The following is a 16025-nucleotide window of genomic DNA, read 5'->3' as shown; positions in this document are numbered from 1 at the left end:
CCAGGGACCTACCTTCGTGCGTTGCGTCTCCAGCTCGATGGTGGCATCCTCCAGCTCCGATTGGATCTTCTTTTTGCTCTTGTCCAGGCGATCGTTCTGGGCAATCAGCTCCTTCACCTGTCGCTCCAACACCTCGATCTCCTTGTTGAGCCGCTTCTTGCCCTCCTCCAGCTCCTTGGCCAGATCGTCATCCTCCTCAGCCTTCTTCTTGATCTCCTGCATCTGGCCGGTGACCTCGGCCAGCTTGCGCTCAAAGTTACGCTTGGCCTCCTCATCCTCCTCGAGCTGCTCTTGCAGCGCCTCCTTCTCGGACTCGATCTGGCGCAGCTTGGAGCTGAGGGCCAATTTCTGGCGTGTCTCCTCCTCCAGCTGCTGCTGCGCTTCCGTCAGCTGCGACTCCATATTGCTGGCCGACTTGACGGCTGCCGATGCCTTCAGCTCGGCCTCCTCCAGCTGATTGGTGATAGTCTCCGCCTCCTGCTGCAGCTTTGTGCACTTCTCCTGCAATTCCGATCGTGCGCGTTCGATCTCGGCCAATTTCACCTGCAAACAGAATTAGAATAGAGATCGTTTGGCCGCCTTCTGCTTTCGTCACTCACCTGAAGCTCTGCGATTTGGGATTCGGCCTGCTTGCGTCGTCGATCGTTCTCCTGCCGGGAGCTGTTGACGCTGCGCAATTCGGTGGCCAGATCGGCGTTCTCCGCCTCCAGCGTACCCTTGGCCTTCTCCAGCACGGACTTGGCCTTGCGCAGGTTCTCCAACTGATCGTTGATGCCGTTCAGCTCCTGCGAGTGCTTGTGCCGCATGTCGGCAAGGACGCCCTCGTGGTTCACACCCTCTTCCTCCAGCGACTTCTTCAGCGTGGCCAGCTCCTGTTCGCGCTTGGAGCGCAGCTCTTGTTGGGCGGCCGTGGTGTCCAGGGAGTCGAGAAGCTCGTTCTTGAGTGCTTCGAGCTCCTCGCTGAGGTCGCGTCGCACCTTCTCGGCCTTGGCGCGGGCCGCATTCTCGGCCTCGAGATCCTCCTGGATCTCGGCGAGCTGCGATTCGAGTTCACGTTGGACCTTCTGGGCGGTGGCCTTGGTGGCGGACTCCTCGTCAATGCGCATCATGGTCTGGGTGAGCTCCTCCTCGCGCTTCAACAGCTGCGCCTGCAGCTCCTCCACTTGGCTGCGTCACTCGTTCAGCTGCTCCCTAAGGTCCGCCACCTCGGTTTCGACCTTTCGCTTGGTGCGGTCCGTCTCCTGGCGCTGCTGCTGATCCTTGTGCATGCGCTCCTCGAGCTCGGCGATGGTGGCCTCGTGCTTGGCCTTCAGTTTGGCCAGGTGCTTGGCCTTCTCCTCCTCCTCGGCGAGCGTCTGGGAGAGATCGTTGGCTCGCTCTTCGAGCAGCTTCTTCTCCTTGAGCAGCTTTTGGTTTTGGTCGTCGGTGAGGGCGAGATCCTCCTCGTGCTTCTTGATCTTCCCGTCCAACTGGACCTTCTCCAGCTGCAGCTTCTGGCGCGCGGCCTCTTCCTCCTCCAGCTGCTCCTCGAGGTCCTGGATGTGCAGCTCCAGCTTTTTCTTCTCACCGCCCAGGGCCAACACACGCTCCTCCTCCTCCTCGACGCGCGTCTCCAGCTCCTGCATCATGTCCTCCAGCTCCTGTTTGCGAGCCATCAGACGCGAGCGCGACTCCTCCGCCTCGGCGCACAGCTCAATCTCGGCCTGCAGATGTTCGGCGAGCGTGGTTTTCTCCACAAGCGCCTGCTGGTACTTGCGCTCGTACTCCTGGGTGTTCTTGGCCAGCGTGTCGAGCTTCTCGCGCACCTGCTTCAGCTCATCCTCCTTCTGGACGAGCTTCTCCTCCTGCTTGGTGACCTCCAGCAGGGGCTTGATCTTCGTGTAGAGGCGCCACCACTGCCAGTTGCGGAGCTTGAGGTAGGCGGCGCAGTTGCGCTGAATGATCCGGATGGCATTCAGCTGCTGGAGCCGCTTCTGGTACTTGCGGCGGGCGAGGAAGCCGCGACAGGACGCCTGGAAGTTCACGATTAGGTCGGAGATCTTGAAGTCACGCTCCTCCTCGAGATAGGCGAGGACGCCCGCGCGGAAGAAGATCTTCGACTGACCGACTCGAAACAGATTCGAGTCGAGTTCCAACGCCTGGATCATCCTCTCGCAGGCCTTCTTGGCGTCCATGAAGCCCTTGGCGATGACGTTCCGAGTGAGCAGATCGTACCGCTGGCGGAACTCCTGGAAGGGTATGCGATTGGGGAAGCCTTGGCGGCAGATGCGTATGCCCTCGAGGACGCCGTTGCAACGCAACTGGTCGAGCACCAGGGGGGCATCGATCTTGCCGGCCCGCTTCTCGTGGTTCGGTATGATACAGCGCACAAAATTGGGATTCGTGTTGCGCAGCGTGTCCATCAGCTTCGTCAGCTGCTCCTTGTATAAGTGGGACACGGTGCGGAACATGCCTTTGCGGGTGCGTGCCCCGAACTGGGTGTCGGTCAGGGCCTGCTGTGCCATGCCAACGATCTCCGCATCCTTCCAGATGTTCACCACAAACGGATCCTGCGAGCCCTGCAGCAGCGACACAATGTTCTCGTTCAGCGGATCCATGTTCTTCATCAGCCACTTGGTCGCCGAGTAGTTCACCCGTCCGGCATAGTGTACGATGGCAAAATCGGCCACGCCCCGGAAGTCGGTCTTCATGAACTTCGGATGCATCGAGTGGGCCGAGACGAGCTTGTCGACAAATGTCTTGTCGGTGGCCTTGGGGAACCAGCACTCCTCGTCGAGCAGGGCCATGATGCCGCCTGGTTTGTCGATCAGGTCAATGGTGGGCTGCAGATCGAGCCCAAAATCAATGAACTTCCACTCGATGCCCTCGCGCTGGTACTCCTCCTGCTCCAGAATGAACATGGTGTGGTTAAAGAGCTGCTGCAGCTTCTCGTTCGTGTAGTTGATGCACAGCTGCTCGAACGAGTTGAGCTCGAAAATCTCGAAGCCAGCCATGTCGAGGATGCCGATGAAGGAGGCCCCCTGCCGCTTGGTGCGGTCCAGCGACCGATTGATGCGATTCACCAGCCACTTGAACATCCGCTCGTAGCAGGCCTTGGCAATGGCCTCCACAGCGAACTCCACCTGCTCCTTGGTCTGGGCCTTGGTGACAAAGTCGCGGCCCACCTTGATGCGCGGCGTAAGGAAGGCCCGCGACATGTCCGTCACACTCAGGCCGAGCAAATGGGCAATCTTCTGGGCCACTGTGTTATCGGGTAGCGTGGCCTGGTCGTTGTTGCGCTCCTGCCGGAACTTCATGCTTCCGAACAGCAGGACGGCGCTCACGATACGGAATATCGAGTTGAAGTCCTCCGAGGTCATGCCCATGATGTTCATCGACTTGACGGTGGCCTGGAACTCGGCATAGTCATCCACACCGGGCACTGGCAGGCTGCCGTTCGACAGGAATGCATACGACTTGACATCATCGACTATGAACTTCTCGCGCTGCTCCGGCGAGGCGCCCGCCAGCAACTGATAGAAGATGTGGAATGTACGTTCGTCCTTGGCTTGGCGGATGGCCCGCGACTTCTCCAGCAGATACGTCTCGATGTTGGCGCCCGAAATGAAACCAGAGGCATCGAAATTGATCCGTATGAATTTGCCCTGCATAAAAAGGATCACAAATACAAGGATTACTGGAAGAGTCTCTATCGAAACGTGTGTGGTTGTGACTTACGAAACGCGATGAATTATCGTTCTTGACGGTTTTGGCATTGCCAAAGGCCTCCAGTATGGGATTCGCTTGCAGCAGTTGTTGCTCCAGTTCACCCTGAGTAGCGGGAGGACACAAGAGAATGGGATTATTGCCTGTTCTACAGAGATCTAACGGTGTCTAGGGTTAGCAACACAAAACGAGGGGGAACGTTGTGAGTTGCTGCGGACACCGCAACTCTACGGTTATACCCGATACTAAGTCAGTATGGCTCTCCTCCGGCAGACGCCGCTAATATTAAACGACACGACAAAGAGTGCGTGCGAGAGAGACAGAAAATCAGTCTGAGCGTGACGTCGGGCGATGCGTAGCCACTGCAAATTGATTTGTTCCTATTGGCTATAAAAATGATCTGATCTGATCCAGATTCAGCAATCTGATAGATATGGTCATTATCTATGATTCTGCGTTTTTAGTTTTCTCGAATGTGCAATATTGTGGATGCAACAGATTTTCGTCCTTTGTGTGGGCGGAAGGGGGTGGGGCGAAATTTTGAGATACACGTTTTATAGTAAGATCTAACAGGAGTGCGGATACCAAATTTGGTTACTCTAGCCTTAATAGTCTCTGAGATTTTTGAATATCCCCAGATTTTCGTCCTTTGCGGGGCGGAAGGGGGTGTGGCGAAATTTTGAAACAAACTCGTCTCGGTCCGATATATTAGGAGTGTGGATACCAAATTTGGTTGCTCTAGCTTTTGTAGTCTCTGAGATCTAGGCGCTAATGTTTTACTCTAAGCAAAGCCGCCTATGCTACGTGTGTGTTAGAGAGAGACAGGGCGAGAAAAAATGAAATTGTTTTCTTGATGCTGGCTATAATAACGATACGATCCAATTCAGATTCCGCAGTCTTAAAGATATGGTCATTCTCTACAATTCTACGTTTTTGGTTTTCCCATATCTTTAAAATTGTGGATGCCACAGATTTTCGTCCTTTGTGGGGGCGGAAGTGGGCGGGGCGAAGTTTTTAAATATTTTTGTTGCAGTGACATATCACAGAAGTCTGGATCCAAAACATCGTTGCTCTAGCGCTTATAGTCTTTGAGAACTAGGCGCTGAAGGGGACGGACAGACGGACAGACAGACAGGGCTCAATCGACTCTGCTATTGATGCTGATCAAGAATATATATACTTTATGGGGTCGGAAACGATTCCTTCTGGACGTTACACACATCCACTTTTACCACAAATCTAATATACCCCAATACTCATTTTGAGTATCGGGTATAAAAAGCACAATGTACATATGAACACAGAAAACATGCAACAAACAATGGACAAGGACAACCACATGCAGTTCTCTAAGGATTAATCTACGGAAAGCAAGCAAAAGACTACACTAAAAATTGTACTGAGCACGGGACAAACAGTAGAGCATACTTTACCGAAAATGCCTCTTGACTACTCTAAAAATGCGTGGCATGGAATGGAGGGCAAGAGGAGAGAGCAGTGAGCAGAGAGATAATTTTAAACAGATGAGTGTATGTGTGGTCTTGAGCAGGAGAAATAATACGATAAGGAAATGGGAAAACAGAGCATAGAGCCCCTTGGAACTCTTTTGTGAGAGGAAATGCATCATCAAAACATACATAAATGAATTAGAAATAAAATATGGAGAAGTGGGAGAAACCAGTCCCCTCATTGGGAGAACAAATAAAAAGCGCGCATTTTTGGGAATAGAAACATTAAAATTGGGTTAAACGTAATAGATAACGAAAGAGAGGAGAGGGTCAACAAAACATATAGGGGTTAATATGGCATCCATGTTCCATCCACCTTTCGTTTAGTCTTGGATTTGGTTTTGGATTTGGAAATACTTACAATCAGAATGGCAGGATTCGGCACCTGTTTTGTTTCGGGGGTTTTTTTGGTGTGTTTTTTTTTTCGGGTATTCATCGGTTATTCATCAAAGTCGAAAAATGTACAACGAGTGTTTGTGTTTGTGCGTGTAAATATATTGCGTGTGTGTGTGTGTGTGTGTGTGTAATAGGACATGAAAATAAAGAAGGTTCATAAATAAATAATTCAAAAATATATATAGTAAATATTTTGCCCTAAAAAAGGTAGTGCCAAAAAAGAAGAAAAAAAACAATAAAAAAAACTATGGATATATTTCCTAGAACGAATGCAAAGTTGTGCCCAAAGTATTATTAATTGTGTGTGTTTCCAGTTTGTACTTTTCTTGGTATCTGTTATCGGGGGCAGCTGATAAGAAAACCCTCTCTCCACCTCGTAAATACCACCTCGTGCTGTTGACACAGACACGCCACCACCAGAGGATAGGAGAGGAGAGGAGAGGAGAGGAGCAAAGCCCAATGTCTGAACTAGTTTCTAATCAAACGAACGGCACGAATGAATTCCCTTCGATTCCACTGATGATTCAGTTGTAGGTACCTTCATCAGCGTCTATTTATGGCAATTGTAATCATAATTATTATTACCAGCTACACAAACATTGGTTGCCTCTTCAATTTGGTAAGAAGCAGCAGTTCTAGCCAAGATCGCACCCTCCCTCTCTTAAGGTTCTTCTGGAGGAACATTCATCAGAATCAGCATATCGTATGTGGAGTGCTCCCCCTGATTATGTTTAGTACCGAGAAATATACATAGGAGGTATCCGTATAAATGCCTTAAGTCTGTTTGCAGCTTATCACGTTCCAGCAGCAGCAGCAGCCTCCAGTCGCCAGCATGCTCATATAAGGCAGGCCAGTAAACGCATAAACCATAATGAAAAGTGTGTTTGGAGCTCAAGAGCAGCTTGTTTTTTGTGGCTGAAAAGGATTGACTGAGTGTATGCCCAAAAGAAATACACGAAAAATATATACAAATATAATTTGTTTGGTTTTGGCCCCAATTATGGTTATGAACCAGAACCGAATCGAAACAGAAGCCAGTCCGAGAACTGGGGCGCCACCAGCAACAGTTGCCATGCTACAAAAGGAGATGATACCAGCACCAAAAAACCCCCCCTTTAAATGTCGCTATTCGAGTGATTTAATTTTCAATTTTTATCAATTGCCCCTCCTCTGCTGCTGCTGCAATTCAATTTCGTTTCGCTTTTGTTTCTGTTTTTTTTTTATGGTGTTTATTTTATTGCTGTAAATGATAAAAATTTGTCAGAAACTTATTGTACAGTATACAGATATACCATATGTGGCAGGGCATCGGTTGATTAATGAAGTGTGCCGCCCCCTTTTTCCCTTCTTCCCATCCTCCCCCCGGCAAACCAGCAAGAGAGCAACCAAACCAAGGAGTAAACCCAAGGAGAATGGGCTTTGGCTCTATGATGCTGCTGTTGCTGTGGGTTTTGATGCCGCGTAATGTGGCAGCGCCCCTCGGTCGGTAGGAATGCATTTCTGCCCGGGGAGGCGAGCTTCGTTGGATTCCGTAGAATGAAACGGAAAGAAAGGAAAAATATCTACTAATCAAAGTTCGCTTCTAGCTCTTGCTTAAGCCGGTTGTGTTTTTTTCTTGCTCCCGCATTCTCCGCCCTTTGCCTAAATATCATACAACATTGTTGTGTCTTTGTTTTGATTTATTATCGCATCTCTTTAATTTGATTCTACCTTGTGTTAACCACCAGTGTTTTGTTTGTAAACAAGTGTTTAATATAAATTCAATATTGCAACGTAACACATCGGACTCGTGCAGGCAATTTGTTATTGTTTTTTTGCCCAGTCTGCTTTTCGTTATCGCTTCTTCGGTGTGCACTGTTCTCGCGCATCAGCGTTTGCATCGCCCACACTCTCTCGTGAGCATAAGCGGGCTGCTCGCATTGTTGCTCTCACTCTCTCTGGATTGCCTATACTCTCCCTCTCTGTGGACTTTTCTTTTGTGTCTCTGCTTTGGTGAGTTTACTGCTCGTTTTCTGCACTTCGTTGGATCATCTGCTTTGAATTATTGCCGCTGCAGCTGATTGTCTGGCTCGCTCTGCTGTCTGCTCTCCTACTTTACCTGCTATCTCACTCCGTTCTTCTTTTATTCGTGCACAGTGATTCTTCTACTGTCCATAATGGCAATTGTTTGCAGTGCAAAGAAATGTGAATTCGGTGGTGTTATCATTGGTGATTCATTTCTTAGCTGCTGGCTGTGCGACAATTTTGCCCACATAAAATGTGCTGGTGGTGGAAATTTTGGCCGGCTGAATGATCTGATCTCGAAACGCATGGGCCTGTCTTGGTCATGTCTGGCTTGTCGGGAGATTGAGGCCGAAATGCGCACATTTATGAGACAGACTCGAACTGGGTTTCTGGATGTCCGGAAACAATTTGTGGCTCTCAACGAGAAATTTCTAGCCCTTGAATCACAGTTTCTTGGGCTCAAACTATTGAGCGAATCGCCTAGACGGAAAATTCCGCATAATGATACCAATCTCTTGCAACCTAATCCGATTGGTACGCCTGCCTCCCACCTTCATCCATCGGAAGCATTTCCGTGTAGTCATGCCACGCCGTTGTCTGTAAATCCGCCAACGGTGGCTCCGGAGTTCTTAACACCGAGCAATGTGCTTCCTTCGAGCACCCAACTCCCCAACAGCATCAATCCCATCCCTGCAGTTTCTGTGGCCGTCACTTCTGACGCGGTGAGTGCTCCTAGTGCGGGTGTGCTGGTTGCTGACGACGTCTTGCCAATTCCTGCTCCAATTCCTGCTCCAATTCCTACTCCAATTCCTGCTACAGCCATTGCTGCCAATTCCTCTGCCCTTGTACCGAGATCTCTTTTAGGAGTGGCTCCACCATCTCGATCTCGCTCGGGACTTCAACTTAAAGCAGTGGTCCCTCGGAAAGCAATATTTGTTTCTCGTCTTATTCCTGAGGCTAAAACGGAGGATGTTAAATAAATGTTGATATAGTTGTGACTAAATTTAAACATAAGCGCAACATATCATCCTTTAAAATTCTTCTCCCTGATTCTTTACTATCCTGTTCTCTAGAACCGTCAATATGGCCTGAGCATACAATTGTGCATGAGTTCCTTCTCAAAGATTCGAACTCGAATCCAAGAATTACCGAACATGCTCCAAAAAACTGATGTACTATTTTTCCATGCACTATCAGAACGTTCGCAGTTTGCTGGGAAAATTGCGTCAAATTCATACTAATAGCGCGTCCTTTGATTTCGATGCCATCGCGTTTACCGAAACCTGGCTTAACTCCTCTGTCAATGATCACGAAATTTTCATTGATAGTTACACTATTTATAGAATGGACCGCCCATCTTTTGCAGGTGGGGTTCTGATTGCAGTTAAATCTGTTTTCTCATCTGAGTTATTCCCATTCAATAACATTCATGGAATTGAATTTGTTGCAGTCAAAGTTCGTGTTGGCTCCGCATTTTTCTATTTAACCTGCTCTTACATTCCTCCCAGGTCTGAGGATGAGCTTTACTTACACCACCTTTCAGCAACTAATAATGTTGTTTCTACATTAGGGTGCAATGATCGAATTATTGTCATGGGGGACTTTAACCTCCCATTTCTTTCTTGGCTGCCTTGTGATGACGCTAACCTGTTGTTTCCCAATTGCCATAATGACTTTATCAATGGGCTAACGGATATTTCCCTTGTCCAAATTAATGCCGTTAAAAACATTAGGGACAGACTTCTTGACCTCGTTTTTGTTAACGATGGTTCTCTTGCTACTGTATCTAGAGCAAGCCCAATATCTCTCCCTGAAGATCCTTACCATCCAACTTTGTTGATATCACTGGAGTGTACACAATCTGGAGGTGCTGACAGTTCCATGGCTCCTTGTCACATAAAGTGTTTTCGCAAAACAAACTTTATTGATTTAGATCTACATCTCTCGCGTGTTGATTGGTCGTTTCTTTATTCATTACCGAACATAGATGCAACTGTTAACTCGTTTTATAGTTCTATTTACTCCGCCCTTAATACGTTTGTGCCAGATATCACTGTACCTGTATCGTCCAAGCCTCCCTGGTTCTCCAAGTATTTGTCATACTTAAAAAATAATAAATCCCGGCTCTATAAAAAGTACCAGAACTCGGGCTCCACGTTGGCCTTAGCTCTATACTCCTCCGCTCGCTCTCTGTTCCTTGCCGTCAATAGTCAGTGTTATAATCATTACCTTTCACAATGTAGTAGTAACTTTCGTAGTGATCCTAAAAAATTCTATTCGTTCGTTAATTCTAAGCGCAAGTCAAACGTTTTTCCTCCGTCCCTTCATTACCAGAACAAAACAGAAGCTTCTGCTGTTGGTATTGCAAATTTATTCGCTAACTTTTTCCAAACAACGTACTCGTCTCATATTTACAACGCATCCACTCCGTATCCGTACCAGCTACCTCAAGCTAACAGCATTTTTCTGCCCTTTTTCGAGGAAAGCGTTGTTCTGTAAGGTTTGTCATCTATGGACATATCGTTTTCTGCGGGTCCAGATAAGGTACCAAGTTGCATCTTAAAACACTGTGCCCAGTCCCTTTGCAAGCCCTTGACCTTTCTCTTCAACCTCTCCTTGGAACAGTCTTGTCTCCCAGTAATTTGGAATGAGTCCTACATCATTCCGCTTCACAAAAAAGGTTCAAGATCAAACATTGAAAACTATCGTGGTATCGCAAAGCTTTCCGCCATCCCGAAGCTTCTTGAGTTCCTGGTCACCCGGCAACTGCAACATCTTTGTTGCAGCTTGATATCTCCGTCGCAACACGGTTTTTTCAGACATCGTTCAACATCGACTAACCAACCTTCTTGAGTTTTCTAACCTAATCCACCGGGGTTTTCAAATTGGTTTGCAGACGGATGTAGTTTTTACGGAATTCAGCAAGGCATTCGATTCTGTGAACCATGCTCTGCTTATTCAAAAGCTCTCTTTATTAGGGTTCCCAACGAATCTTCTAGATTGGATTTTGTCCTATCTCTCTAACCGTACTCAACGTGTTTTGTTTTCTAACGTGTTGTCAAATACTGTTAATGTTACTTCAGGTGTGCCACAGGGAAGTCATCTGGGCCCGCTTCTGTTTATTTTATTTGTGAACGACCTTCCTCAAGTTATAACATACTCTACTACACTAATGTATGCTGATGATGTCAAAATCTGTCTTTCTTACTCTGATTGGTATTTGCACACACGCCTTCAACTTGATCTAAGTGAACTACTATTGTGGTGTTCAACTAATCTTCTTTTTCTGAACCTTTCCAAATGCAAACTTATGACATTTTACCGTCGCGCTCCTCATTTTGTCTCATATGTTCTAGGAAATCATGTCCTTGAGCGAATTTCGAGTTCAAATGACCTCGGAGTCCTTTTTGATCATAAGATGTGTTTCAACACCCATATAGCTGCAACTGTAAATAAAGCTAAGGGTGTTTTAGCGTTCATCAAGCGTTGGTCCAAGGAGTTTGACGACCCGTTACGAAACAACTGTACATCTCGTTAGTACGTCCTATATTGGAGTATTGTTCTTGTGTGTGGAGCCCGCAGTATAAAGAGCAGCAGGCTGTTATTGAATCCGTGCAAAAGCAATTTTTAATTTTTGCCCTTCGGAACTTTAACTGGGACTCGGGTAGAATCTTGCCACCCTACCGGTCTAGGCTAAATCTTATCGACCTGCCGTCGTTGCACCATCGCAGAATATGCAATGGCGTAATGTTCGTGCACAAGCTCCTTCTTGGGACTGTTGACTCCCAAACTCTCTTGGGTCAGATTGACTTGGCCGTTCCATCCAGACCTACCCGTACTTTTAGGCCTATCCGTCTACCCATATGTAGGTCTAATTATGCTGATCATGAACCTTTTAGGGTTTTATGCCATAATTATAACTCCCTCTGTCAAACCCTATCCCCTGAACTATCTCTTAAACTAATTGCATGCAATATTTATAATCATTTAAATTTAGCTAACTTTTAACTTATCTTTTTCCGCCTTTAATCTAAGTACCATTATTAACAGATAATTTGTTAATTTAATAAATAAATAAATAAATAATCGTTCCGCTCTAAGGTTTATATATACAGTGGCGCCGAAAAAAATAGCACCAGTAGGGACGACCGTCTTTATTCCTTCAAAACAAGACCACTGACCAACATTTGCTGGACTTTACTGCAATATAATGTAGCTTTATATGTCTCCTCTCTGAGAGAAGTGTGCTTACTCTCTCAATTCTAACGGTTCTTATAACTTTAGGCAATTTTGCGAAAGAGGAGCGAAATGGAGCACCAACAAAAATAGCACCAGTAACTGTTTTATGTAAAAGCTTCTACTTTTCTGAGCTTCTTGATATTTTAAGTTCTTGACTGAATTAAAAATCGGTGGCTTTAGGTGATTGTGACAAGAAAGTTACAAAATTTTAGTAGTTATGGGTCTTGGAAAACACTAAAGTGAAGAAAAAAGCCAAAGGATCAAAACTTTCATTTCAGAAGGCAGGACCTATGCTAAGGTGTGGCAAATTGTCGGTTGTTCAAAAGAAATGATTAGCAATTCTTTGAAATATGTTTCCAACAAGAAACACGTGGAAGAAAGGCCGCGATATCCCCATTTCTGCTAAAACTACTGGTTCGTGAGAGCAAGGAGGAACCATTTCAGTCGGCCACAGAGCTAAAGCAAGGATCCTAAAAAATCGTCAAGTACCAGGAAAGTTAGATCTTGTTTACAAGAACGTAAAATGGGTACTCGTAGTCCGAGGAAAATTCCACTTCTCACGGAAAGGCATAGGGCAAAAAAACTTTGGTATGCAAAATAGCACTAAAGTTGGGCCAAAGAAAATGGAGAAACATCCTGTGGTCCGACTAAAGCCAAAATTTATTTTTTGGTGTAAAAGGGTCTTGTTCTTGTGTGAAACGACTACCGAATGCAGAATACAACCCCCTGACTCACATGTAAATTCATTAGACATAGAAGAGCAAGCAAGATCGTATGGGCATGATTTTCGTACTAAGTAGGTGATCCAATACATGGCACAACCCCATTATGGATCAACATGTCTATGTCAATATCAAAGAAACAGGGATTCTGCTTTATGCAGAATACGAAATAGAGTTGTTTTGTGTCTTCCAGCAGGAAAATTACCCAAAACGAACTAGAAAGAAAGAGCGAAAGTGGTTCGAGCACAATTCACTTAGTACAATAGATTGGCCTGTTCAGTCTCCAGACCTAAACCCCATTGCTAATATTTTGGGTCAAGTTAAAAAATATATTGCTAATGCGGAACCAAAGAACAATAATGATCTTTGGAGAATCCTGCATGGTTCGTGGATCAATATCCCAAGGAAAAGATGCGAAAATTAGGTGAGTTTTAATGCCAATATGTTGAGCTGCTGTTGTTGCTACCAAAGGTTTTAAAATAAAATGCCAACCTTTAAATACAACTAAAGTAACATATTTTACAAAAAAATGTGAAAAGTTTCTTTGTATTTTATAGTTTTTTGATTTCTTTGTAAATTGGTGCTATTTTTGTTGGTGCCCAAATTTCTGATAAAATTCTTTTTTTTTTAAATATTCTTAATTGGAGTTTGCAAATCACACCAGTGCTCTGGGATACGATAAATTATACCTTAAAGTTTATATATTAGTCTTAATAACGTTCATTAGAACCATTGCTTAAGCAAAATCCGTCAATATAGACACATTAGTCCACTGCACTGTGGGCCAGCGACCCCATTTTTCGACCTTAATTCGAAAAAATGCATGTCAATGAAACTTAATTTTAATTTAACATTTAATTAGTATATACATAAATTTAAAAAAAAATCAAAAATCTTTTTTGTTTTAATGCATCCTTGGCCTTTTTGCAACGTTTTAAAGTCAGCTGTTTGATAAGATGCAATCGATAGTAAAAAACGCGGGAAACTGTTTGTTTACTTTGAGAGCTTACCAAATTGAAACTAAGTTCAAAAACTGAAATCAAAGTAATGGAAAAGAAAGGCCAGGGTATGTAGAGTTATTATATTAAACAAATTTGTGCTCATGTTTTTGAATATGTTTTTGTGTGTATTAATTTGTGTCGTCCAAAGGTAGAGAATACTTAACCAATGTGCCCGTCTCTTATGGTCAATAACTAATTTTGTGCGCAATTGTGCGAGAAAGTAATTATGTAATATTGTAGTGCAAGCTGTGTATAAAATAATCCTAAAACTTGTTTTTGCGCCATTTTGCGCCGGTGTGCGCATTTTAATTTTTTTGTAGGTGATGTGGAGTTCACTTATGAAAAGCAGCTCAGTATTTACATTGAGAATAATCGAAACGCCGCAGCACTTTCGAACTGGATTTTCGAAGAACTGAGGCATACAAAATAAGCACGGAGAAAAAACTTTTTTGTCAGCGATCCAATGGTTTTTGACCAATCCCTTTTCGCGACAACAATGGTTCCTCTCAAATTAATGGATGATATTGGAAATATATTGTGGCTAAATCGTACTCCTCAGTACTATTAGATTTTGTAGGCCAATCAAACTTGAATTTGTTAAAAAGACTAAAGACCATATTATCGAAGAAAAAAAAATTTGGACGATCAAATTAAAGATTTATCTTCATATGTCTGCACATTTATAAATGGAAGAAACATAACAGTAAAATATAATCTGCATATGAATGAGTCCTACATCATTCCGCTTCACAAAAAAGGTTCAAGATCAAACATTGAAAACTATCGTGGTATCGCAAAGCTTTCCGCCATCCCGAAGCTTCTTGAGTTCCTGGTCACCCGGCAACTGCAACATCTTTGTTGCAGCTTGATATCTCCGTCGCAACACGGTTTTTTCAGACATCGTTCAACATCGACTAACCAACCTTCTTGAGTTTTCTACGGAATTCAGCAAGGCATTCGATTCTGTGAACCATGCTCTGCTTATTCAAAAGCTCTCTTTATTAGGGTTCCCAACGAATCTTCTAGATTGGATTTTGTCCTATCTCTCTAACCGTACTCAACGTGTTTTGTTTTCTAACGTGTTGTCAAATACTGTTAATGTTACTTCAGGTGTGCCACAGGGAAGTCATCTGGGCCCGCTTCTGTTTATTTTATTTGTGAACGACCTTCCTCAAGTTATAACATACTCTACTACACTAATGTATGCTGATGATGTCAAAATCTGTCTTTCTTACTCTGATTGGTATTTGCACACACGCCTTCAACTTGATCTAAGTGAACTACTATTGTGGTGTTCAACTAATCTTCTTTTTCTGAACCTTTCCAAATGCAAACTTATGACATTTTACCGTCGCGCTCCTCATTTTGTCTCATATGTTCTAGGAAATCATGTCCTTGAGCGAATTTCGAGTTCAAATGACCTCGGAGTCCTTTTTGATCATAAGATGTGTTTCAACACCCATATAGCTGCAACTGTAAATAAAGCTAAGGGTGTTTTAGCGTTCATCAAGCGTTGGTCCAAGGAGTTTGACGACCCGTTACGAAACAACTGTACATCTCGTTAGTACGTCCTATATTGGAGTATTGTTCTTGTGTGTGGAGCCCGCAGTATAAAGAGCAGCAGGCTGTTATTGAATCCGTGCAAAAGCAATTTTTAATTTTTGCCCTTCGGAACTTTAACTGGGACTCGGGTAGAATCTTGCCACCCTACCGGTCTAGGCTAAATCTTATCGACCTGCCGTCGTTGCACCATCGCAGAATATGCAATGGCGTAATGTTCGTGCACAAGCTCCTTCTTGGGACTGTTGACTCCCAAACTCTCTTGGGTCAGATTGACTTGGCCGTTCCATCCAGACCTACCCGTACTTTTAGGCCTATCCGTCTACCCATATGTAGGTCTAATTATGCTGATCATGAACCTTTTAGGGTTTTATGCCATAATTATAACTCCCTCTGTCAAACCCTATCCCCTGAACTATCTCTTAAACTAATTGCATGCAATATTTATAATCATTTAAATTTAGCTAACTTTTAACTTATCTTTTTCCGCCTTTAATCTAAGTACCATTATTAACAGATAATTTGTTAATTTAATAAATAAATAAATAAATAATCGTTCCGCTCTAAGGTTTATATATACAGTGGCGCCGAAAAAAATAGCACCAGTAGGGACGACCGTCTTTATTCCTTCAAAACAAGACCACTGACCAACATTTGCTGGACTTTACTGCAATATAATGTAGCTTTATATGTCTCCTCTCTGAGAGAAGTGTGCTTACTCTCTCAATTCTAACGGTTCTTATAACTTTAGGCAATTTTGCGAAAGAGGAGCGAAATGGAGCACCAACAAAAATAGCACCAGTAACTGTTTTATGTAAAAGCTTCTACTTTTCTGAGCTTCTTGATATTTTAAGTTCTTGACTGAATTAAAAATCGGTGGCTTTAGGTGA

The 16025-nt window shown here is 44.6% G+C and overlaps 1 pseudogene; it reads right to left on the bottom strand.

The window, feature by feature from the left end:
- The window catches only part of LOC117191766, a 55865-nt pseudogene that overhangs the window by 4721 nt on the left and 35119 nt on the right, over positions 1–16025 (bottom strand).

Source organism: Drosophila miranda, assembly GCF_003369915.1.
Source record: "Drosophila miranda strain MSH22 chromosome Y unlocalized genomic scaffold, D.miranda_PacBio2.1 Contig_Y1_pilon, whole genome shotgun sequence".
Lineage (NCBI taxonomy): Eukaryota > Metazoa > Arthropoda > Insecta > Diptera > Drosophilidae > Drosophila > Drosophila miranda.
This window is presented reverse-complemented; position numbering and strand designations above follow the sequence as displayed.